The 27,760-nt window shown below is 40.2% G+C and overlaps 1 protein-coding gene across 1 annotated transcript in view; it reads left to right on the top strand.

The window, feature by feature from the left end:
• Mdfic2 (MyoD family inhibitor domain containing 2) overlaps positions 1 to 27,760 on the top strand; it is a 111,935-nt gene that overhangs the window by 9,830 nt on the left and 74,345 nt on the right. The gene's annotated exons all lie outside the window — the stretch shown is intronic.

Here is a 27,760-nt window from a genome sequence, read left to right as displayed (position 1 = left end):
CGCAACATGATCTGCACTGGAGCTCCTCATTTGCTTACCAGTTATTTCTGCAGCTGCTATTGCTGCCTCTACTTGCTTCTTCTGGAAGCATTTGTACTCTACGCTGTGAACTCAGGATCTCCCACCTCACCTAAATCCACCTGTAGAAACTTTCCTATGTAGAAACTTTAATTCCTCCCAGAGGTACAAAAAGATACATTTAAATATCTCATGTCTAAATTTCATAAAATTAATATGATCTCCAGAGCTCGGGGGATGCCGATTCAGTCATTAAAGGGCCTGCCTGTGCATGTGAAAGTTTGATACCGATCCCCAGAGCCCACATGAGAAAACAGACACAGTCAAGTCAGCACTTCTGGAACTGCAAGATGAGAGGCAGAGACAGGACGGTCCCTGGAAACTCAGGGGTCAACTAAATCATTCTTCATGGTGAGGGTCCAGGCCAGTGAGGAATCCTGTCTCAAAGGAATGGGAGAAGGTGCCTGAAGACTGACGTTTCTGACCTCCCCATACATACATGCAAATGCTCCCCAACATGTGAAGATGAACATAAAATAACATACTAAATAAGCAATAATACATGATGAGGTCTCTACAAATAAACTCCCCTAGACAATGAAGACAGTAGCACATTCTGTATTCATACCACATATTAATAAAAGTAAAAGATGGCATCCTTCCCATGTATCTTAAAGCTATTTTCTCAGTTCACTGTGTGTGTGTGTGTGTGTGTGTGTGTGTGTGTGTCTAGATCAATAGTATAACTTATTCTACTGTAGAAGCAGAATTTAGTTTATAAAATATATGAAATTACATAAATCAAATCAGCAAATGTTTTCATCACAGAATTATCCCAGGAAGACACAACAGTTCAGATGCTCAAGGAACTTAGAATTCAGCTAGGGAAACAAATACTGGCAGCATGTCCCAGTCGCCAGGATTCAGAAATGCACAGGTTCATTAGCTGCACTTGGAATACAGTAGCATGCACAAAGCTAATTTGGAAGAATCTTTTTCAGGGTGTAATCTCACTCACTAAGCCATGGGAGTACGTCCAATCCCTTAAACAGGCACAGGTTTCCCTATGAAAACTAAAAGGCGGATATGACCTTGTTTTGTTTACTAATGAACTTAGCAGGTTTGGATGTAAATACCTACAATAAAGGGTTACTTTAAAATAAAATAATATGAGCCGGGCGGTGGTGGCGCACGCCTTTAATCCCAGCACTTGGGAGGCAGAGCCAGGCGGATCTCTGTGAGTTCGAGGCCAGCCTGGTCTCCAAAGCGAGTTCCAGGAAAGGCGCAAAGCTACACAGAGAAACCCTGTCTCGAAAAACCAAAAAAAAAAAAAAAAAAAAAATAAAATAAAATAAAATAATATGAATAATTTGAAAATTACTGAGATTTCTTATGTCTCGTAAAAGAATGTTTAATATTCTTTATCATCTAGCCTTTATGAAAAAAATTACAACTAATAGTTTCCTTTAAAGTGATAAAAACATAGTAAAAGAGATAAGTATATAGGTAATAAAGAGTTAGTTTGTGTTCCTAAATAAATGCATATTATTTGGTGATTAAAGAAATAAAGAGGAAATAACACCAAGGATGCTAGGGTTTTTTTTCCCTTAAATAACACAATTTGGAGACACGGTGTATTTATAGGACTGAATACATTAGAGCTATCAAAGTCAGCATCCTGTTAATGTTTAAGATCCACAGGCCAGCCCTTGTAAATTAACAAGCAACTCCACAGCCCCTGGGGTCTAAGTCTAGGCACCAAATACTCGTTCTGTGACCTAACTGATTCTGTGACAGAAGTTTTACTTCAGGAAGTCAGTCTGCCATCACCACTCTCACAGACAACTGTAAGAAGTCACTAATTCCTATGATTGTAGAGGCTAAATAATACTAAGTGGGAATCGATTGTAATCCTCAAAAGCACACGTTAGGAAAAGCTCCGTGGTGGAAGACTGGAGGGCATATGGTCACATGGATTGAATTAAATATTTTGTCATTCTCTACACATGCTACTGGTATGTTTATTTAATATCTTCTCTTTGTAAGAAAACAGTCATTCTATGGGATGAGTAAGTACAAACATCATACAAGGTACCTATAACTTATGCCAGTATGGTTTTCACAAAGAGGTGGTATGTAAGAAAGTTTGCCCCAACTCAGTGAATTTCAGTAAAAGAGAGCTGCTATGAAATTACTAATTACTCGAAGGCATGAATATATTTTGTTCGGCCATCTCTCTGTTGGAGCTATCTGACCATGCTGGGGCCAAAGCAAGTGCTCGAGAATAGTGTAGATAAAGGAAAGAGTAAGCTGATAGAGTAAAAGAAATTATGAGAGTCCAAAAAGAAAAGAATATAGCTAGAAATGAGGAAGGGGGAGTATTAAGCTGGGGTGGAAGCCTCAAGCAGAATGTTAATAGCCAGTAATGTTCTAAACTGATGGAATGTGATGGCCGAGAGTGCATATACAATAAAAGTCTGAGCTGTGTACACTGTCTAGAGGACACTAGGCATGTTTGACTTAGTACGTGTAACCCAAGAGTGGAAACAGGCCTTGGCCATGGTGTGACATGTTTTCAGTACCAGGCAGGCTGGAGACACAAACTGAACATCACAAAAGCCATTGTCTATATCTGGCCCTAGATTCAGGAAAGCATGGAGGCAGTACAGAGAGGAAAATCCATTCTGTGCTTTAGATACAATGCATAGTTTGACAGTCTTTATGAAAATGAGTTAGAAGAGGTTGGAATCAAGACTGTTCAGAAGTTCATGGCATCCTCAGATGAGGAGGAATGAGTTCCCTGTTGGGATACTGGCTGCGAGGGCAGCAGGGGCCAAGAGCTGACTCTGAAGAGAATGACAGGCCCAACACTATGATCATGGACTAGAGAATAAGGAATGAACGCCAGATGCATTTTCAAGGTTCTATTCTGGCTTTAGTTGGAATTTATAACATGTATCTCTGTGTATATATTTCATATAAATCATGTATATTTAATTCAGATAAATTATAAAATGCAAATGGCAAAAAATTTACTGCAAGTCCTATCACCTAACAACCACTTATACCTTCTCCTCAAAAGGAAAAGCAATACCAGGCATCTTGTAGTGCTTTAAATTGTGTAAGGTGTACACACACATGCAAATATGTCATTTTATAAATATCACTAAGCAATGCATTAATATCTTAATTTCCTGACTCATAAATTAACATGAACAACTCCCTCTACCAATAATAGAGAATTACATCAGTAGTTCAGCAGCTATCTACCTAGCATTACATTTAGTAACAAAATTGCATAGCCAAAGTCACTCGTTTTTTGGATCTTCACATTTTATTTCATTTTTGTTCTTAATCTCAAAGAAATATGTTACTATATGCTTAGATTCTTGTTATAAATGTTATCAAACCCAATGCAAGGTCCTGTAGGTACAGTTCACAATCTAGCACATCCATGCCCCAGGTTAGTTGCCTTAAAGTTGTATGCAGAAAATCTTGTCACACCTTTTCTTATAAGGAACATAAGGTCACAAAAGTTTAAATAGTTTGATCCAAAGTCACATAAATAATGGACAACAGGATCAGGTCACTTTTCCACATCTTGTAATACAAAAGACAGAGCATTTCCCTTCAAGAAACATCTGCTGTGAAATAGAGTCAAAGTTGAATGACCAAGAGCTCCTCTCTTGTACTCATGTATATAACTAAGATTAAAGACTGGGAAGTTTGGGAAAGTCATTGGGGATGATAAAACTTTAAACCTGTCCTTCACTTAGTTGGTTTCTCTAAACACCTATTTCCCTCACAGACAGAGTGATCAGAATGGGAAAGGGACTTTGGTTATGGAATTAGGCAGAGTTAGAAGCTGTCTTGTCTGCTGATGTCAGTGACTGAGAAGTATGGAGTGCTCTACTGCTGTTCTGCAATGCCGTCCCGTTCGTGGCTAAAATCAGAGTTGGAGTTCAGATCCCACAATGCCCAGTCTCCCAAGACACAAATGAGTTGTATGGATTAATCATTTTAATATCATCGCCCTTGACACTGGTAAACCAAACAAAACCTGGCTGGGGGGAGGGACGTGGAATCTGATTTTGCTTGCTTATCTTTGCATGGGGAAAATATACTTGAAAATAAAACATCAAAGGGTAGAAGAAAAAATAACTTCAGTGGCAGAATCAACTATGATCAGGTCAAGAAATAACAATATAGTTTGCCTGGTTAATGAACAGGTCAAAAATCATGCAAACCTAAGGATATTTGGGTGACGAATCTTACTTTAATTTTCAAGTTACCTCATCTGATAACACCATCTCTAAGCTATAAAATGATATTGCACACACTCTCAGTCTCTTGTGATTAGCGCATAGACTCCCATCATCAACCTTAGAAGTGACTCTTTTTTTTCTATCTATATTTGAAAAATTTTAAACTTGTATAGTAGGAATTTGAAAAGAACAAAACATGTCACACTGTTAAAGCTTTAAATCAGACACAAACATCTCTCAGCTACATTAAACTTAATGCAACCATTTTTTCATTTTTTTTTCAATTCAGAATTAGATTCAGTTATACTGCAGTGGTCTTGGCCTCAGCATTATTATGTTAATTTTCTTTCTTTTTTCTTTTTCTTTTCTTTTTTTTTTGGTGCTATGTGCACCCTGCAAAAAGAAAGCCAGTGGCAAAATGTTTGAAGAAATGTTTGACTTATAGGAGAGGAAATTAAGTCAAGTGTTTCTACAGCCTTGAAATAGGAATTTAACATAACTCAAAGACCTGTGGTTATACATATGCATACATATATACATAAAAAATGTGTACAAGTTACCAAGACATGTAACCATTGCACCTATATTACTCACCAACAGAAACCATAGGGCTCTGACTTTATCATCAGTAATATAGATTGAATGAACCTGGTGGGGTATGGAAAGTGTATTTTAACCAGAGCTCTCTGGTGGCCCAAGTATCTAAACTCCTAGTTTCTACAAACATGCTCAGCTTCCCTAATCTTCACACTTCTCTTCCAGCATCTCCTACCTTGTATAATTAACTAGGTAGATGATTTTTTTTTGCACTTTGCTTATATGAGGACTCATTTGTAATAACGGAAAAATGCACAAATATGTCCGATTATTAAACTGCCCAACATCAAGTTTGACAAGCTAAGGGCAGTGCTTGTTTTCCTTTTTAAATTTAAACAGGTTTGAAGAGAAATCACTGTCTACAATTTTAGAAGAAGCTTTTGAAAGAGGCATGGTCCCAGACCCATCACTTACAGGCACTGGTCCAGTCTTTATATGCTGGTGGGTAATGCATCCCACACTATAAGAAACTAGGCCAGAGAGACTAATCCTCATGGAATTTTTATTAGTCACCAGGAAGTGTTGCCTTCAAGGGCAATGAGAAGCTTTCAGTGACATTCTGCACAGAGAGGCCATTGCCTAGGCCCATTTGCCTTTTCAAAAGCCACTCTGGCTTCAGCATGGCTGAAAGTGTGGGAAAAGTGGATCAGTGGGGAGCAGGTGGGAGAGCCAGCAGCAGACCAGTTAGAGTTAGAGAAATGGCCATGTCATGGAGAGTTGTCCTCCCTGTTGGGGAAGTGATCAGGCTCTACCAACTTGAACCACGGGAAGAAAAGCAGGGGGGATTTAACTGGTGTGGATGGAAATGCAGGATTCTTCATAATGGCTTATTTGAAAGAGTATGTAAGCCCATGTTAAGGTGTTCTAAATGAGGAGCTTGGAAATTGGGATTGTGTTTCTTGAATTTTGATCATCTAACATTAGATATATCTCATTTTCTGGTGGGCTCTGGGAATAGTGGCTGACACTTGAAAGAATATATTTAGAATTTGTCTCACTTTCTTAATCACAGGGTGCCTTAGAGAAGGAAACTGCCACAGGGTTTGAGATGAACCCCACAGCATCTCATGCTCCAAACTACAATCTATTTGAGGGACTCTGGAAAAGGCAACCTATAGTTAGTTACAGATACGTATAAAACACTCACTCACTCACCTTATTACAATGTGAAGAAAGGTATTCAGACGCACACAGCTTTTATCCTTTTCTCCCAGTGCAAACGCCAGTCCTTTGAATGAACTACAAGATGAAAGAGTCAAAATCCCGATGGCATCCTCAACAAGGGGATGCCCTTTAGAGAGCCAAGGGTGCCCGAAGGAGCAGTGATTGTGATGAGTCAGTTGGTAAGGTTCTTCACATGGTTTAGTGTTGTTATTTCCAGAAAGATTAAGGAATACCATGAGCAAGTATGGGAAGTAAGCGGGGGTGGGGCAAAAGTGCATATTCATTCATTCATTCATTCATTCATTCATTCATTCATCTATTCATTCTTTCCTTCTTCCTTTCTTCCTTGGTGTCCGTACATGTGTGCCTGTGGGTGTGCAGGCCAGAGGGTCTGACACTTCACACGAGTGCTGAAGACTCAAACTCAGGTCCCCATGTTTGCATGCCAGGCACTTCATCTACTCAACTGTGTCTCAAGCTGTCGAGGGCATGTATCTATGTAACCACAGCCAGGTTCAAGAAAATTTAGATTTATTCTGACAACATCTTTGCCTAAGATATTAAGAATGATCTAAGCCAGGCGGTGGTGGCGCACGCCTTTAATCCCAGCACTCGGGAGGCAGAGCCAGGCGGATCTCTGTGAGTTCGAGGCCAGTCTGGGCTACAGAGTGAGATCCAGGAAAGGCGCAAAGCTACACAGAGAAACCCTGTCTCGAAAAACAAAAAAAAGCAAAACAAAAAAAAAAAAAAAGAATGATCTAAAATATCATTGCTCAAAGGATAAAAACTGGGAAATATTTCCATTGCAGCGTTTATGGCATTGGAAACGAGAGTACGGAAGAGCTGAGTCTGTGGAATTGCACATACCAGTATTTGAGATCTGGTGATAATATTGATTGGATATTGACCTTGGTCACATCACTAAACAGCATCGAGCCACAGCTTCCAAAGACAGAAATGAAATTTATAATGACTACTTCACTAGACACAGTCAGGTGTCTCCCTGAAAATCCATGTTTACATTCATCTTGAGGAACCCCAGGTACTCAGCAATCCACCCCAAATCAGCCATGCCATTACAGAGAGGCTGTCCCTCTGTGTGAAATCTGACCAGTGTGGCCCATCTGTGGTGGTGCCATTGAACCTGACGATGATGTCCGGGGGCTATTTGGGGAGAACGAGCCGTGAAACATTTGTCTACTGCATGTTTCTAGTAAAGATTTTAGTTTCATTTCTCGTGGTGGGAAGGTGTTAGGTTTAACTTCATTTTTTGTTTGTGGTTTAGAGAGAATCTTTAAGAATCTCTGCTTGCAGATATTGCCAAGGCTTCATGCAATGCTTGAAATTAGAAAAGCAATTTCATGGTCGTGAGAAGACTGAGTGCCAAGGTCACACATCTAACCTAAAGTTCCATAGGAAGAAGAAAAAAAGCATTCTTTAAGGTATTGTTGAGCTATGTAGTGGTGGTTCATGTCTTTAATCGCCGCACTCAGGAAGCAGAGGCAAGAAGCTCTCTGTGAGTTCAAGGCCATCTAGTCTACACAGAGAGAGTGAGTTCCAAGTTACACAATTACGCAGTTACACAGACAAACGCTGTCTAGAAAATGAACAATAATGAAAGTGTTATTGAGACATTTTTGTCTACCCTTGAGCCACTTTACTGCTTAATACTAATTAATTGGCAATAAGCTACCTACATTTAAACTAGTTTGAACTAGGATGTTCTGTTATTTGAAAGCTTCCTGCCTCAACTATCATGCAGACTCAGTAGTTCTGCATGGAGAGTAACCAGTTCTACCATTACTTAGAACTTTTTTTTCTCAGTTTTGTTGTTAGTTTTTGGTTTTTTGGCACCTTTCTTCTACTATCTAGGACTGTGTGGTTTCTTACTCTGTTTCCATATCTTCCAACACACTCATAACAGCACTTGCCAGCAGTGAATACTTGTAACTACCGTTAAATGAAAGTGAACAGAAGCTGTCTGCCCTCTCATCATGGTGCAAGTCTGGTCAGGAGCACAGGTGGAGAGATTACATCAGGGAAAAGAAAGAAGAAAGCAGCATTAGCAAAACCAGTGTGCTCTTCATGCAAGGAAAATATCATTTCCCACAAACTGATCTTTGAATGGCAGGAAAGTATTGTTTGGAGTAACTGACATAGCTGAAGAGTTGAGAGAATGAAAGGTAAAATGAGAGGATTGAGGACATGAGAATATCTTCCCAAACCCAGGTAGTGTCCTAAATAAAAATAGACAAGTGTTCAAAGGTCATCCAACTACTTCCCGAATGCATCCTTGATTTTATGTTAGTATTCTCAAGTCATCATCACACAGGTTTGCATCTGTGCAGTCATTTCATTGGCTAACTGTCCTTGTTCCTGTTCTGAGACTCTCTTTGGATTTCAGTGTGTGACGTAGACTATGCCAAGTGACGAAACAACAATGGTACCACTAATTTTACTACTTGGTAAACATGGCCAGGTACAGAAGGTACATGTTCTTTTTATAAAATTTACTTAGTCACTCTTTTTAATTCCTTTATGATTGCAGAGATGAATCTAAGTTTTACATATGTTATTGCTTTTTTTTTTGAGAAATAAGAGTGTTGTGTTTGAAAGAGAAAATTACAGCTGGGAGGTGGTGGCGCACGCCTTTTATCCCAGCACTTGGGAGGCAGAGTCAGGCAGATCTCTGTGAGTTCGAGGCCAGCCTGGGATACCAAATGAGTTCCAGGAGAGGTGCAAAGCTACACAGAGAAACCCTGTCTCAAAAAACCAGAGAGAGAGACAGAGAGACAGAGACAGAGAGACAGAGAGAGAGAGAGAGAGAGAGAGAGAGAGAGAGAGAGAGAGAGAGAGAGAGAGGTACACAGGGACTCTTACTTGGGAGCAAAAACCAAACTAACCTCATCTTTTAGAACCACAACACCCAAGTGAAGCACAGGTGTTACAGTTTTATGAATGCTAACTAAAGTTATGAATTTCCTCCAGTCAGAAATACAGGCAAGAAAGATACTGTTGCAGCAAGTGCAGCACCAATAGGAATTGAAGATATTTTCCTATTTATATAATGTTCTTCTGTTACCATAAGATATTGCTCCTTATCATCTCAACTGAATTATTTACCTTTTATAGCATATATGTGTGCATATAGTATATATGTGCAACTATCGTCTCATTAATAAGAATTTATTAATAAGTTGCTAGTATGTACATATATTTGGATATGATCATGGAAATATTACTGATGCAATTGTTTTGCTGTATGATACAATATATTTTACTGTATTTTTTGTGAATATGTGTGGCATGCATGCACTTATGCAAGTTCATAGGCGGGTGGAGGTGTGTGAGTGTATGCATATACAGAGGCTCAAGGTCGACACTGGGAGCCTGCTTCAGTGGTTTCATGGCTCTCCATCTATTCACTGAGGCAGCTTCTCTCAGTTGAACTCAGAGCTTGCTAGTATGGCAAGTCTTGCTAAGCAGCTTGCTCCAAGGAACCGCTTTCTCTGTCTTCCTAGAATGATAAATGGACCTCATACTGATGCTGCTCGGTGGAGACTACTGAGCCATCTCTAAGACCTTACTCTATTTTGAGAAGATTCTTTTTGATGAGGCCCATAGGTTTTACCAGATTTCCATGGTACAAAAGCTGCTAAGGACATTTGAACTAAAGGAAATTAATGATCTAAAAAAGCTGTTTAGTGTGTGTGACAAACATCTTCCTGTGTTATTCTGTTTTGTATGAAAGCACAAAACACCAAGTCTTACAGTTGCATGGCCTACTCAGATGATTTACTTCTTTCAAAAAGATAAAGCCATTATAATTTTAGTAATTAGCTGCAAACATATTTCTTTTATTAGGTAATTTTGAATCATAAATACTCCAAGCTTCTTGAAAAGAGTGATTACATTGGATTTCTATCAAAGTGACTCTAACTTCAGAGGAACAAAAAAAACCCTTGAGGACTATTTTTTAAGTATAAATTCCATTGTGTAAAGGAGGAAGAGATTTCTTTGAAGCCATATATATGACTGACAAATCTGAATGAATTCTCAGAAATAAAGCATGGCCACTGTGAACATTACACAAAATTGATGTAAGAGCTGAAGGATGAGAGAACAGAAAATATTGGATACATTTTTCATACATTTTTCCAGGAAACCAAAGATGAGATAGATACCTGAACTACACCAGAACAGGTTATATTTTACTGAAAATTCAGTAAGCCTCCGCTACAGAGAGAGCAAATGCATTTTGTCCTGAGCTGTTTCTAGTCTATTGCCAGAGAGTGTCTGAAGCATCGGGGTAAAGAGAGCCCAGAATGGGCTAAGGGCAAGTGGGTCCTGGGTGACAGGGAGGAATCACAGAACATCTGCAAGGCCACTTAGACCAATAGCACAGAACTAAGGAGATGGTCCCTGAGGCTCTAACATTAGACAGTAAGTTAAGCTGAAGAAACAGGAAAAGTAGAATACGCAATTAAAAGTACAAGACTAGAGCTGTGGATGTTGGGGGCATCCAGGGAAGCCTCTTAGGAGTTCTTTGAGGACTCAGCATGGCAAAACAATGGTTATAACAACAATAGCAGTGTATATATGCTGAGTATTTACAATCAGCCCAGCTTTGTCTTAAGAATTTACGTTTAACAATCCATGGAGCTGTTTAAACCAATTCGGAGTGGCTGCTGCTATTATTTCCAGCCTGAGAATGGAAGATGGGTCTGGCGACAATGCACCTGCCCCCATATCAATATGGGATATCTGGGGAGCTGGTTTTAAGCCACAGATGTCCCGACTCCAGAGCATTTTATATAAGCCATCAAAACATATGAAAATACTCTGTGATGATAAAAGTTACTTCAAGACTATTCTTTTTCTTTGAAAGACTCAAGTAATGGAGAACCGTATTGATTTCAGTTTAACCCATGGAACACTGGCAGCGAAACTTCAAAAAGGAATGGATTAGTTGTAGGAATCCCATCGACTAGTGGTGTTTGCTGTTCTTCAAAGACAGTTTGTTCTCCTCGTTGCCTTTTGCTTTTGTTTTCAGGAAGGTTAATGCAGTTTTGATAGGAACAAGAACCAAATGCATATCTTTCCAGTGAAGAATTCAGATTGGGGAAATTTTCGCTCTCTAAAATTGTACAGTGGGATTAAAGGGATGGATCATAGGGATTAACAGATTCAAATATCCTGGCCTTATCAAAATTACAACTAATGTTTCTTCAGAGTTCACGAAGTCTCTCTAATGAGATAAATACTACCCATGAACCAAACACGACCCCTTCTTTCATGGCAATTTAGAATGAGATAACTGTTAGCAAAAGTCAGTGTCTCTCTGTCTCTATGTCTGTTTGTCTGTCTGTCTCTGTATCAGTCTCTCTCTCTCTCTCTCTCTCTCTCTCTCTCTCTCTCTCTCTCTCTCTCACACACACACACACACACACACACACACACACACACACACACACACACACACACCAAATCTAACTGAGCTTTAAAACCAAGTTTCTTTGAGGACTCTGAAAAGCAAATATCCAGTGTCTCTGCCACCCCAAAAATATGGAGTAAGACTCTCTTATCTGGTGGTGGGAAGAATAGAGATTGGACACAGAAGTAGAGTGAATATTTATGAGAGATTAGTAACAGAACATATACTTGCTGTTGATTTTTTGACATTTAAAAAATACATAGCCTCCATGCAGATTTCACAGATGTTAACATTTGCCCACAGCTGCCTTCACTTTTTTCTTTTTGAGAAAACAAGAATCACATTTTTTTTCTCTTTAAGTTACAGAATATCAAGATTTTAGCTTGACATTCTTTGAAATAAAGACCCAGAGACATCCACTTTTAATAGTAGCAGCTGCAACAAGCCCAATAAGAATCCAATTCTGTATCCATGCCCCAGGTAGAAGAGTGACAAACGGAACCCACTCTGCAGATAGCATAATACAACTTGGGAGACACCGGGATAAGTGGGATTTCAATAGAGCAATGTTACCCCATGTAAGAGTCATATTCTTCAGGGTTCTTCCTTTATGTATGAGACTATGGCATCCCAGAAAAATGACTATGTCCGGCAGTCCAGGCCCTAGTCATCCAGCCATCATGAACACTTACTCTCTGCTAGACACATCACAACAGTGCATCACAAACACAGAAAAAGCTGAGGCTGTGGCTCAGTCAAGTCCCCAGAACCCATGTAAAAAGCCAGATGTGGTAGAGCACGTCTGTAATTCCAGTGAAGGGCAGGCAGAGACAGGTAGATCCTTGAGGTTCACTGGCCAGCCAGTTTAGCCAAATGATGAGTTACAGATTCAATGAGAGACTTTCCCTCAAAATAAAGGAGACAGCAATAGATGTTGACCTCCAGAAGCCACATAAACATGAACACATGGGCATTCATATACACAACTTTACATACACACATGGATACATACATATACCAAAGACATGATAATGAACACACACACACACACACACACACACACACACACACACACACACACACACACACACACACAACCAAAAAAACCCACATAACCCAAGTCACCAAGTAGCTGGCTGGATGCTTTTACTAGGTTCATATACGTAAATTCCATGCCTTCTTCCCTAATACCAGAGGGATTCACAGGCCATCTCCTACCTCACCACATTACCACATAACACTGACGTGGAACTCAGATGAGTTCCACTTGTTGTTCACTAGCCACTCTGAAGGCACTTGGTGGAGACAGTCTAGGTCCCCATGCAATTGCCTGGATGCCCGAACCACTGAGGTGCAGTAACTGCTACTGTAGTTGACTGCTATCTTCTTTTTACTTCAATGACTGGTCCAGTGAAAAACTGATGGTTGTAAGACTCACCTTTATTTCCCCTTTCCTGTCTCATGTTGGTAGAAGAATGGCATCTGTCATTCATTCTGTAAACACTCAATACTTCCATTCTCTAGACATTGTTCTGTGCTTACCCTAAAAATAATTAACATAATATTCATGATATTTAGAGCCTAGTGGGAAACAGCAGACACTTAAAAAATGAATAAGTAGACAGTATGTCTGGTGATGGTAAGTACCAAGGAGAGAAAGGAGAAGGATAAACAGGAGTAATCAGGGAATCCTACTCTGTTTGGGTGTTATCTAGGCAGGACCAAAGGAAAGAAGGGTAAGATTGTCAGTACAGAAAAGAGCAAGTATTATATGAAGTCTAAGGGCCAGTGCTTAGTATGTTCAAGGCCAATGAACTAGGATGAGCAGGCAGAGTTCTAAATACAGGTCAGCCCAGAGTCTGACAGAAGGCTTTGCAGGCAAGGATAAAACTATAATTTTAATTCAGGACGAATGGGAAGGTACATGCGTAACAAAATGATTTTAAACATTAAGCTTTGAGGGATAAGAAGTGTGAGCATTTGAGGACTTTTATGGGAGAAAAGGGATTCTATGGGGAATCTGACGTTGTGATTTGCAGGTATCTGTCCAGGATCAACCATGCACAGTGCTGTGGGACATCAAAGTACAATCATGAGGTGACCTTATTAGAATCATTCCAATGTTGTTCACCTGAAGATTTCAGGGGCTCGATCCAAAATAGAATCAGGGTTAAAGCAGCATTTTAAACAAGGCATCCTGGTGACTGACATCTGTAAGCATTTTTGAGTATAATAGCCATTAATCAAACTATGAGTGGGGACTCTCAAACTGTGTCTGGGCCAAAAAGGAACGAACATGGGGAAAAGGTGGGAAGCGATGTTGGTGGAGCTCTCTGAGGATAGGAGTCTATAGTGGCATTTAGATTCCTATATAATTATAGAACTAAAGCAATGTGGATTTTCTGTTCGAGTTCTTACCCAGCACTTGGCATATCTGTGAGCTCACTCTATCATCTCAAACCATAAAAGGATCTTTAAAGCAAGGGAGGGTCAGGGAATCAAAGAACTAAATGGCCTGTCCAAGAATACCGAGCTACTCAATGATAAAGGCAGGATTCAAGCCAGTGTGGTTTAATTCACAAGCCTATGGTCATTAACTATTAGACTGAGGAAGGTCAAATAATGAAATATGAGAAAGAATGGATAAGATCAAAAAGGCCCTTAAATGCCTTCCTCTAAGACAAGGAGTTTGAATGTGATGGCGTTGCCTTAATGAAATTTATGGAAATGATCAGATGTGGTTTTTAGCATAATCCTTCTGGTGGGAGGAATACAGGCAAGAAGCGATAGATGGAGTTCAGATATTAGCAAAGATAATGCCTTAGCTCAGCTCTTCTAGGAAGGAGGGCTTGAGACAAGGGTGAGCCTATTGATGTCTAATTGGAGAGGTGTATTCCTTAGGGTAGTGTGTTGGTTACTTTTCTCATTTCTGTCACTAAATAGGATCAAAACAACTTAAGAGAAGACATTTATTTTGGCTCATGGTTTCTGAAAGATTTCAGTCCATCACAGTTGGGAAGGTACAGTAGTGTGGAGCAACGAGGCATTCACCCAGGACAAAGCAGAAAAGCAGGTCAGAACCAAAGTAAATGCAGGCTTCAAAGGACCATCTCCAGGCACCCATTTTTGTGACTAAATCCTATTGTGAAGGATCTTCAGCATTAATAAAATGTTCCATAATTTGAGGACCAAGTATCTGAAATATGAGCCTATGAAACATTTCAGATTCAAACCATAACTTTCAACCTCTAGCCTCCAAAGACTTATAGCCACCTCATGATTCCACCTCCAACTAGTCCAGCATCAAAGCCCCGAAAGTCTCTACAGACACTCCATGAAAACTCTTAGCTGTAGGCCCTTGTAACCTCAAAACTCAGGCTACATGGCTCCAATATAGGACACGATATAATATATATTTGCTTGTATGTAATAATAATATAAACATCTCCACTGAAAAGGGGAGTGATGAGAACATAGCAAGTGAATATTGCACCAATTTAGGACAAACATTAACTCCTGAAGATGGATGCCTGGTATCTGAGCCACTGGATAGCATGGTATGTGGTCCACTGGGCTTTCTAACCTGTTCTTCCAGCCCTGACCTTTGCAATATGTGTAGCCTCTCTCCTACCAGCTCCACGTGGTGCCTAAAGCATTCCCAGGAGATGACCCATTTCCCTGGCATCTTCAACATCCCGGGGGCCTTCATTGTCCCTTAGGATGCACCTGAAGAGCTTCATCATTTCTTCCTGCAAAGAATTTTACTTCCAACATATTATGTAGCTCAGGGGGTTTTCTCTGTGCATTTGTACAAAGCAACTCTTGAATTCAGATGTCTGCAAAATCAAGATCACATGAACAGTGCCAAGATCTGCATCCAGTTCGAAAAGTAGTTGCCCCTCCCTTCATGGCTGCAGCAGCCACTGCACTCCTAGGCAGCTAAATCCAAGTAAAATGCTTCCCCATGTGGTCTTTTCTAGCAGTGTGTTTTGGAGTCTCTTTTCGGGTACTCTTTATTCCGGCACTCTTCAAATTAAAGCGTTTCAAATGAATTTTCATTTTCATTCCCTAGGACCTTTGATAGGAAGGAGTCTCACCCCCAAAGAACCTTACAATTATTCCCAAGCAAAGTGAGTGGTTTCATTTTCATGACACCATTTTGTTATTTATTTTCTTTGTTTGGGAGTTACATACATGAAAATAAGGCATTTTCCTTATATAATCCGTTTCCTTTCACTCTCAATTCCTCCTCTCTCTTCCTGACCACTTTACCCTGCAAGTTTCATGTACTTTTTTAACCCACTGAGTTTGCTTAGTGCTGCCTATATGTACACACACACACACACACACACACACACACACACACACACACAATTTGATATGGTTATTTAGTGGAGCATGCGTTAGCCTCTTAGGGACTGCATCCCTTAAGAAAACTGACCCTCCCTTTCCCAGTATCCATCAATTGTCGATGGCTCATCACCTTCATGATCCTCTCCCACATCCAGGGTGGGATTTTTGGCTGACTTGATATTGTGTAAATCTAATGAATAGAATCACAGCCACTGTGAGTGCATGTGTGCCACAGCCTTGTCATTTTCAACGAATACCATTTCACTGAAGACATCCACTATCTGCCTCTATCTGGCCATTACAACTTTCTACCCCCCTTCTGTAATGATCTCTGAGCTGTGGGAGGGAAGAGAGTATGATATATATGTCCTATTTAGAGCTGAGAATGCCACAGTCTCTTATTTTCTGCACATTTGCCAGTTTTGTGTCTCTGCATTAATTACCATCTGTTGTAAAAAAAAAAAAAAAAAAAGCTTCTTTGATGACGGTTGAGAGATATACTAACCCATGGGCATAAAGAATAAAGATAAGAACTTGGTGAGTGGCATAATCCTATGTGGATTTAGAAGAAGAATAGTATTAGGTTCTTTTCTAGGGCTTATAATCTATTCGACCGTGGATTTGTGCCCAATTAATGGTGCCAGGTGTCTTGCGGTGCAGGCCTTAAATCCAAGCATAAAGTGGTTGGTTATTCCAATAATATTTGTGCCACTGCTGCCCCAGTGGAAATATTGCCAAGATAGTCATTATTATACCTCTCAGGGTTCACTGGTAGGTAAGAATGTTGTTTCTCTCCAGGTAGCATGAATAGAAACTTCCAATATTATAAAGCTAGACAGTAGATGACATTTTTAACTCGGTACCAGCTTGACTTTCCCATGCCCTGTGACTTAAGCATATGTCTTCAGCAATAGGGTCTTCCTACCAAGTTCTGAGAGTAAACAAGAGCAATGACCATGCATGACACTCATTTCTTTAACAACTACCATCATTTTGGCAAAACTTCTTCTATTTGTGTTAAATGCATCCATGTTCCTTTCCTGGCCAAACAGCTTGACTTTCAAATTATCCTGCAAGATTTTTGCTTCTTATTTTCATTGTAAAACTGACTAAAAGCATGGAGCAATAACCTTTCCAGAGCTTGAGTCTTTTGCTGTCTTGATCTTTCCTTTGCCAAATAAATTAACTCATTACTTTTACATCTAGATTCATTGAAGTATTTAGGACATTCTCAGAAAACAAACATATTAGCCATTTTCTTTTAGAGTCCGTTTTTTTAAATGTGAAACCTCATGAACACTGTCATTGCTGGTCTTGGGTTTTTAATTTTCCTTCTGAACTACTCTCAGAATCAACCATTCAACTCTGCTTGCATGTACTAGGGCTTCCTTAGTCTGTATCTCCAAACTCTCACACATTCTTCCCACCCATCAGTTCTGAAATACCACATGGTCAGATTTATTACAGTAATGATCCTAAGATTTGTACTAATTTTCAGTATTAGTTTTTTTTTCCTCATTGGTATACCTGACAGAAGAAATTTAAGTGAAAAAAGGTGTGTTTTGACTCACAATTTCAGAAAGACATCAGTTCAACATGTCAGAGAAGGCAAGGCAGGATGTGTGGTGTAGCGTGAATTCTAACTGGTCTTAATGATAAAAACCCAGAGTCAGATATAGGGGTAAATGCTGAAAGACCAGAGAAGTAAGGAACAGCCAAAGTCACTTCCATGACTCCTTTCTGATGGCAGAAAGATATTTTCATTAAGAATGAGGTTGAGGAAAAAGAATGGAAACAGAAAGCTGACATGTGACATGGGAAATGGCAATGGAATGATTCAGGGCATCAGCAGTGACGTCCAGAGAACTCACTGACTACAATGATGTGCAAGACCGCAGCTCATCAAATGGGGCATCAGATTTGGTTTTGAATATGCACCATATGTGACCAAGACTGATTTGCTTGATTACCCAGTCTTGATGTTGCACCATCTGCAAAAATAGAAATAGTAATAAGCACTTAGCAGGTTGCCTATCAAATGCTAAGTGTAAAGTATTGGCTGCAGTCTTTGGCCCTTGTTGCTAAATGTAAATATAAGATAGTGCTTATTGTCAGTATCCCATGGGGTTAGTGAAGCAGAGGAAAGAATCTAGAAGGAGTCTAGACTAGACAACAAGGGGACACTGGAGATGGAAAGTCTGGACAAGGCTTTACATGATGTGCTCTCCTGATTGTGGAACCACACAGACAGTTGTCCATTTGTCTTCATGATAATCCTACCAGTGGAGGTGCTTTGGTCTGCCTGGCAGAAGAAGACAGGTGTGGGGAACTTAACTGGTTCTACTTAGGCCACCCTGTTATTCATTAGTAGTGGCAAATGCCAATTTGGAGTTAATCTAAAACTTAGTCTTCTATGACCTCCCTTGGGCAAATAGATTTCTATTTTGAGTTGGAATATACATACAAAATATATTCAAAAGACAACTATATTTTCCTGGATTTTATGTACATGTAGTTTATAAAGGCTTTGAAGTGTGCTATGATACCTGCAAAATGCAAAATGCTGGGTTTGGGTAAAGCTAAACATCAATTGTGATTCCCACACTCTGTTGGTGGATATTAAAACTGGAATCTCTCAGAAAGTGCCCAGATGATATCAACCTAAAGCTAAAATTCTGGCCATTTATAATCCATCAGTTCTACCCAGGTTTATCCCCCAAAGAAACACATACATAGATACATCCTAAAAGCACATATGTAAGTATGTTCAAATCAGCATGATTTACCATAGACAACTGTTGAGAACCAATTATGTGTTTTTAACAATAGAATGGATGAGTTGAAGTGCAGTTTTGCCATGGACTATTATAAAGCAATACAAATAATGAAATAGGAGTACACAAAAAACCTGGGTTTTGAACAAATGAAATCAAGCATGGAAGTACATAATGCTGTCTGCAGGGAGAAGAGAGGAAAAATAATACTAGCAACAAGATACACAGGAGGCAGAGGTGATGACTGAAGGGGGGCATGGAGGAGCTTCTAGGATTCTGAAAAGTTTCGTATCTTGATGGGTAGTGGTTATGCAGATACACACACATGTAGAAAGTGGTCATGCTAGGGCTAACCATATGGCTCATCTGGTAAAGTGGCTCACTGCCACGGCTGAGGATCTGAGTTCCATATCCAGGGCCATGTGAAAGAAGTGCAGAAACGACTCCTGAAAGTTTTGCTCTGACCCACATACACATACACACACAAGTAAATAAATAAAGGTAAGTTTTTAAAAAAGTGTTCAAGCTATATGCTCAAGAGTTCGGGGGGTGACTATGCAAACATTATGCCTCAATAAAAAGTTTAATTTAAAACTTAAAGAGAATGCTAAGGTCTTGCATTCTGTAGACTTAGAATGGTAGACTTATGGATAGGTCTACTCATCCTCATCAGACCTGCCCCAGCCTTTTCATTCCCTGCTCTGAGCACTTGGTAAGAACCAGTAAGCATTTCTGTATTAAGTGGACATAGGGCTGTGATGTTCAAACAAACCCCATGCCTCTTTAAGTGGATCAGTCCCTCTTCTTAGGTGAACCACAGACCTCGGTGGACATTACACCCCACAGCTCATGGGCTAGTGGGCTCTCCGCATACCTGGCCATCCTTTCATCGGGAGAAGCAAGCCATAAAGGCAGGCTTCAGTATTGCAGTGTGACACAGCACTGCTGCTCGCATTAGGCCAATTTTCCACTTATGGCAGCAGTAATAGCACTAAAAGCCAATAAAAGCAGTCTGTTCGTTCAAAGATCAGCTTTTACGGCTTATTCTAAATATTATCAAGTGAATCAAGAGCCGTCATTAGTGTCTAAAAAGCCTTCATACCTTGTAAGCAAACAGTGGGACTTTGACAAATAATCATTAGCGTGCCCATGTGAAGCCGGTGCTGGGGGGGGGGGGGAACCAAATAATAGATATTTCTGTTTACAAAAGTCATTAAAGTCATGTTAGTGAGTTTCAGAATAAACAAAATGAATTTCATATGTAAAATGATATAGTATTGATTTCAATAATTCCAGCAGTTTAGGGAATTTTATTGCCAGGAAGCTGAAGGTTTTGCCTGCTGTGTGGGTTCTAAGCTTCCTCAATCCATCAGCCAGCATTGGTGATGACTCATTGAAAGGAAATGCCAATAACTGATTCTATTAGTTTCCAATGTGGTTGTTCAGGCATTGCATACTGAAAGGACTTGCTTTAAAGAGGGTTCTGAAGAAACAGGAAAATAAATGTACTAAAACCTTGTTGATGTGAGAATCTTTCCTTGAAGACAGTTATATGGACTATAATTTCATTAGGCAAAATTATAAGCTATCTAACTAAGAGGTTGGCCATTGTTTTTTCTGGAGTTGGCCAGATAGTAAATATTTTCAGCTTTGCAGGGCCTCTGTCCTCCGTGACAACTTCTTAGCTCTGCCTTACAATATGAGAACACAGACAGTATGTAACAAGTATGCCTGTACTCTGGCAAAATTTGATTTAGGAAAACAATGCAGTAAGCTGCCCTTGGCCCATGAGCCACAGCTTGTCCAACATCTGTACTAGATTATTATAAGATTCATGGGGCCAGAACTCCATCTACTTTATTTCCCATGGCATCCTCAGACAGATGTCTAGCACAGAGCACAGATTAGATTATTTGGTAAATATTGACTCAACAAATAGTAGATGAATTATAATCCTTAATATCCCATATAATTCAGTGACCAGGCACATCTAGGCATGATCCTAAGAAAATAATCAGAAGTGTATATAAATGATTTGCTATGTGGACTTGTCACAATGTTTATTTATAGTGGGAAGATAATATAACTAACATGATTATCTAAGGATTGTGAAATGTGTAGGGAAAATATGACATACAATATTAGAAAAATGATATTTAATACCTTAAAATATTTTCAGATATATTAAGTGAAAAATTATATAAAACCAAGTAATGTTCATTGAACAAGTAGCTACTGAACACTCATCATATATCAAACATTAATCCGGATATTAAAATGGTGTCTAAAATAGAGAGGATCAAAACCAACAAAGAAAATCCATTCTATATACCATTTTATTATGTCATTATTTAACTAAACATAATCACATTTTTGTTTGGGACATATATACTTTTGTTTTAAGTTTAAAATAGTCATTAGAATGGTTTTTTCAAGTTCATTGTAGAGACTGGAGCGATGATTCAGTGATTAGGGCATTGTACTACTCTTATAGAGGACTAGGGTTCAGTTTCCAATATCCATTAGGCAGCTCACGACTGCCTATTACTTTAGTACCAGTGAATCTGGCACCCTTGTCTGACCTCTGTGCTTATGAGCACTACCATTCTACGCCCCCCCCACAAATTACACATAATTAAAATAAAAATAAAATATTTTTTAAAAGGTTCAAGGTAGAAAGGAGGGACTCCTGAGGTCCCACCCCCTTGAGGAACTATCAGTAGCTAATGATTGCTGGGGTATGACTGTAGCAGGAATCTTAGAGAGTCTTGTTAATAAAATCAAACCTGAGGCCAGTTATTGGGGTGCACACTGGAAGATCAGAGAGACAGAACAAGCCACAGCTTTCTCACCTGGCCAATTCCTCAGGTGATCCTGTTTCCTCAGACTGAAAGCCTCTGTGTCCTCATCTGAATGGCTCTCAGCTGAATTGCTGCTCGAAAGCCTGAAAGCTTAACCAGCCAAATGCTTCTAGTTTCTGGTCCTCACGCCTTATATACCTTTCTGCTTTCTATCACCACTCCCTGGGATTAAAGGCTTGCTTTCTGGGATTAAAGGTGTGTGTCACCATGCCTGGCCATTTCCAGTGTGGCCTTGAACTCACAGAGATCCAGAGGGATTTCTACCTCTGGAGTGCTAGGATTAAAGGTTGTGAGTGCCACCATTTTCTAGCCTTTGTATCTAGTGGCTGTTCTGTCTCTGACCCCAGATAAGTTTATTAGGGTGCACAATATTTTGGGGAACACAATACCACCACATATGAGGGTAGTTTTTTTAGTGGTGTAGACACTGGTTAAATTACCCATGCTCCAGCCAAAAAAACCTCACATCCATGTTTATGCAAGCAATGGGCATTCAGTCAGTGGGCCCACACAATATATTATATGAAAATGGGAGGGAGATTTGGGGGGGGAAAGAAGGGGTCCAATAGTAAGAGCAGGAGTATAAGGAAGAGTTATGGGGGTGGATGTCATCAAAATACATTATACACCTGGATGAAACTGTCAAAGAATAAGTTTTTTTAAGAGAATAGCTGAATGTGGTTGGCCAAGGAAGGTTGATGATTATTACTATCAAACTGAAAGAATCTAGAGACATCTAGGAGACAAACCTCTGTCTATATCTGTGTAGGAGTTTCTCCTTTGAGTTAGCTGAAGTGGGAACTCTCACCATGATTGTGGGTGAAAACCATTCTGTGGGCTAGAATCTGGACTGATTAGAGAGGAGAATGAGCAGGCAGCAGAATTTTTTTTTCTGCTTTCTGAGAGTGAAATTAACATGACCAGATGCTTCATGCACCTGCCACCATACCTTTCATGTATGGTGGAATGTACCCTTACATTATGAGCCAAAATAAATCTTTCTTGCCTTAAAATAAAGTTCATTGTAAGCAAATAAAAAGGGATAATTTTACTTACTTCATTTTGATTTGATTAGTCACTTTCCTTATTGATGTGCCAAAAAAGCACTTTAAAGGGGCAGGGTTTTGTTTTAGGCACAATTTAGGAAGGAACCTAGTTCATAATTGCACTGAAGTCATGGTGGCAGGATCCTAAGGTGGCTGGTCACATTGCACCCACAGTGAGGAAGCAGAGAGCTGGCAGGAGATAGGGCCAGACTATAAAATCTCAATGCCTGTCCCAGTGACTCACTTCCCCCAGCAAGGCCCGCAAGTTCCACAACCTTCCAATAAAGTTCCACCAGCTAGGTCAAGTGTTCAAATGCATGAGCTATGGGGATGCTCACTGATGGTTATAGTCAAACACAACATAGCAAGACTTTCATCAACTAATGAACAGTTTGGTGATAAGAAATTATTATCTAATAACTCACCAAGAAAGACAAGTTTTAGACATTTTTAGCAAAAAAGGGAAAAAGTCCTCATTTCAAGTGAAATTTACTTTTCAACTCACCATATAGTGTTCTGGTTTGACACAGTTGCAAGTACTCCACAAAAAGCACTTTATTTCCAGCTATACCACTCTTAGGCATATACCCAAGGAATGTTCAATCATACCACAAGAGCACTTGTTCAGCTATGTTCATATCAGCATTGTTTGTAATAGCCAGAACATGGAAACAACCTAGATGCCCATCAACTGAAGAATGGATAAATAAAATGTGGTACATATACACAATGGAATACTACTCAGCAGAGAAAAACAATGACATCATGAGGTTTGCAGACAAATGGATGGATCTAGAAAAAATCATCCTGAGTGAGGTAACCCAGACTCAGAAAGACAAACATGGTCTGTGCTCACTCATAGGAGGGTACTAGATGTGGAACAAGGATGACTGGACTGCTACTCACATCACCAGGGAGGCTACCTGGAAAACAGGACCCCAAGAAAGACACGGGGATCACCCAATGACGGAGAAATGGAAGAGATCTACATGAACAGCCTGGACATGAGTGGGGGTAATGAAGGGCGAGAGTCGAGGGAAAGAGAGCTTGGGGGAGCGGGAGATCCCAGCTGGATCAACAACAGAGAGGGAGAACAAGGAATAGGAGACCATGGTAAATGAAGACCACATGAGAATAGGAAGAAGCAAAGTGCTAGAGAGGCCCACAGAAATCCACAAAGATACCCCCACAACAGACTGCTGGCAATGGTCGAGAGACAGCCCGAACTGACCTACTCTGGTGATGGGATGGCCAAACACCCTAATTGTCGTGCTAGAAACCCAATCCAACTACTGAGGGATCTGGATGCAGAGATCCATGGCTAGGCCCCGGGTGGATCTCTGGGAGTCCAATTAGCAAGAATGAGGAGGGTTTATATGAGCGAGAATTGTTGAGACCAAGGTTGGATAAAGCACAGGGACAAATAGCCAAACGAATGGAAACACATGAACTATGAACCAATGGCTGAGGAATCACCAACTGGATCAGGCCCTCTGAATGGGTGAGACAGTTGATTGGCTTGATCTGTTTGGGAGGCATCCAGGCAGTGGGACCGGGTCCTGTGCTCATTGCATGAGTCACCTGGGGCCTAGGCAGGATCGCTTGGCTCGGCCTGGGAGGAGGGGGCTGGACCTACCTGGACTGAGTCTACCAGGTTGATCTCAGTCCGCAGGGGAGGCTTTGCCCTGGAGGAGGTGAGAATGGGGGGTGGACTGGGGGGAAGGTGAGGGGGGCGAGAGGGGGGAGAACAAGGGAATCCGTGGCTGATATGTAGAACTGAATTGGATTGCAAAATAAAAATAAAAAGCACTTTATTTCATCCTTTTGATCCCTACGGCAATAAGTAATTTTCTTATTGCCCATGAATAAGTGAAGAATGGGGACCAGGTACTAGTTCAAGTTCCCAAAGCCAAGCAGAAGCAAGTCCAGAGGGTAAACAGACATGATGTAGTTTCAAGACCCATATTTCTTAAACATCAAGTTTTATCTGGAAATACAGTTTAAGACAGATAAAAGTTTATTAACAACAACTTGTGGACAAGTTAACATTTTGCCATTAATATGAGGTGGGTGAGAGCATTGATGAGGTCACTGCAAGGACTGTGTGACAGTTGTAGATCACAGCTTCAGGCTTACTCACCCCAAAGACTGACACCATTTTTCTCATCTTCTCACATAAAAACAGTACCATATTATCTCTTTTCATAGAACATACACTACCAAATTGTGGGGAAACCTTCAATAGAACTAACGTAGAATTTATAGAAAGAACATTAGAATGTTCAGGAAACTGAACGTTATACCATTTGCAATAACCAATAACATTTATAACATTCCTTAACACATATTCAATTTGGAGGCTTTTTACTAAGTTCAGTTGGTTTTACATTAATTGTATAAAAGGAAATACTTTTCAAATGTATCTTATGAACCCGAGTTGATGAACAATGTCATGAAAAATTATATATCCGGTCTCATCTCTGTCAACTGCTCACTCCATATTCCAAAGGAGTTAAGTTTATTTTGTTGAGAATGATGACTTCAATCTTGTCTCATTTTTATGAGTAGTAATTTATCTGCAGTCAACGCAGCAAAATATCACATTCAGAGTTGCCTAGCTGAACTCCTGCAATTGTTTGAAAAGAAACTCTCCCTCCCTCCCTCCCTCTCTCCCTCTCCTTCCTCTCTCCCTTTCTCTGTCTTCCCTCCCTCCATCACTCCTCACTCCCTCTCTCACTCCCCCTTTCTCTTCACCTCTCTACTCATAAATCACACACACACACACACACACACACACACACACACACACACACACACACACACACACAAGTCCCACAGTTTGCTAGAGGTATTTTTGGTGACATGTGCATAAAAGCTTACACATTCCTAACAGGTGTTTTTCACTCTGATTTATACCATCAGTTTTTGAATGGCCACAAAGTTCCAACTCAAAAGGCAAATTCTAAACAACACCGTGCACTCAACTACTAAAGAAGTAGGAAAAGTTACTCCTTTAAAAATCGTGATTGATTAGTAATGCCTGCAGCTGGCATAGCCTCTGAGGAGTGGCAGCACACATGGGCCAAGTACATCTGTGCCTTGGCTTTTTCTCCTCTGAAGCAATCAAAACACCATTATTAGCCAAAAATAAGAACCACGTTTCTCCTTTTTGAGATGGCCTCATAACTCAGACTTTTCACCAGGATTGACCTTTTCCCAATTAGGGGATATTACTGCATTATCTGGATTTTACTGGTTTAGGGAGGATTTTTCTGGACCATCTCCCGGGTGATGGCAATGATCCCAAAGTACTCCTGGAGAGAGGCAATTCTGTGATCTCATCCTGGAGCTTTTAAGACTTTCTTTTGGATTAAGGGTCTTAGCATCTCATTTTTAAGGAAAAAGAAGAGGCGATAAGTACTATATAAACATGTATTTTCTTAAGAGTATCTTCCGAGAATTGGTTTGAGTCAAGTCAGTTTTAATGAACTAGCTGGGCTTAGTGCACTTGTTATTCAACCTCTGGGGACAAACATTCCCATCTGCATGAAATCCTGGGCATGTCTTTCCAGCCTTGCTGATCACAGGGTGGATCTTAGCTGTGGCAGCCGCCTCAGGACTGGCATCATCTTCTCTGTGTAGACTGTCTAAGTCAAGCTATTGACTGGACTCCTTTGGCAACAAGCAGGTGAATACCTGGGGGTTAAGTGATGGAGGGAGGGCACTGTTTGAACTGGACTGTGGTCACCACAGTGATAATCACAAAGCACACAGCAGCTGAACGATGCTTCAGAGAATTTTTGCAGAAATGTAACAGCTCCCTCTCTCATTTTCTTCCCTTTTGTTGTTTTCTCTGATCTGGTCTAAAGGCAAATCTGTAACTCAGTGGCACAGGAAATACTCATTCCTGTTTTTCAGTGGGGGAGAGCTTGGCCAGAGCATTTATGCCAGTGGAGTTAGAGGGGGTAGTTGGTACATTCTGGCAATGCATGTGTTCTATCCAGGGTCCAATTTCAAAATTTGCTATGAGATTTGTTCTTTGTTACAAAGTTAAACATACACTCACTATCCAATCCAGAAATTCCAATACAGACATGTGTCCATATAAAGACATGTAAGCCATGTCCAGGCCAGCTTTACTCATGTTTCCTAACTAAAGCCAGGAAACTTCTTCCTCCTGAGTAGAATAATGGATAAACAAATTGTGACTTATTCAGAAAATAGACTATGCCCCCAGTGAGACAAAGAAATAAACCCAGTAACATGAGCAAAATTCAAATAAGATGACTCCATGGTTAAGAACACTTGTTGCCCTTACAGAGGACCCAGGTTCAGTTCCCAGGTCCCACTCTGGGTGTTTCACAACCACCTGTAACTCCAGCTCCAAAGGAACTAACGTCTTCTTCTGCCAGCGCATCAGCATAATTATTGTTTTCAAATGGAAAATTTTCAGAGATATTCCACAGCAGCTCATTTTGAGGAGCCACCATCTCCTGATAGTGAGCCTGCCTCCTGAATGGACGTCAGTTAGCTGAATAGAACAAGCCACTTTCCACTTTGCAACAAATAATACCCTGCAGTTTGTCTGGTTCCAACTGAGTCCCTTGCTTGTCTGCCCAGGCTCAGGTCATATTTAGCTGGCAACCCCTCAGCCATCCCAGTGATGGGTAGCCAGGATCCACAAGAAGTAAATTACTCCCAGGCTTTCACAAATGACCTATGACATTATTTTAGTAGTAAAGTTTTTAATAAACTAGGGAAAAAAAAAGCCCCATCCCTTGAAGTCACTCACTCATGAGTATCCATACAGATATCACGGTAAAGCTCTGACATTTTAGCTCACCTTCTGCCAACACCAGACAGGAAGGAACAGGTGACCATGTGTGTACGAGAGAAAGTTTCAGTTACCTGAAGTTGGCCAGGACTTTAAGACAGCCACAGCTCAGCGAGTGAATTCAACACAAACTAAACTCGGAAACAGATCATAGAGTTCGACAAGGCTGGCCGGTGTTTTCCTTTCTATCCATTTTCTCTAATTTAATATTAGAGAGATTCAGGGAGCACGGTTACATATTCTTCACATAATTGTTTGGAAACTCTTCTTGTTTATTTTCAATGCCTCCAGATATTTAATGACAGGATTGAATTTGCTAGAGTTTGCAAGATCCCCTCTCTAAAATAACCAGTCATGGAGACTTCACCATGGTTTCTGGTCTACCTCCTCGATTCCATTTCCATAAATATTTTC

Source organism: Peromyscus californicus, unplaced genomic scaffold (genome assembly GCF_007827085.1).
Source record: "Peromyscus californicus insignis strain IS unplaced genomic scaffold, ASM782708v3 Scaffold_6__1_contigs__length_162567912, whole genome shotgun sequence".
Classification (NCBI taxonomy): domain Eukaryota; kingdom Metazoa; phylum Chordata; class Mammalia; order Rodentia; family Cricetidae; genus Peromyscus; species Peromyscus californicus.
Note: the sequence above shows the minus strand (reverse complement) of the source record. Positions and strands in the feature narration are given on the sequence as shown.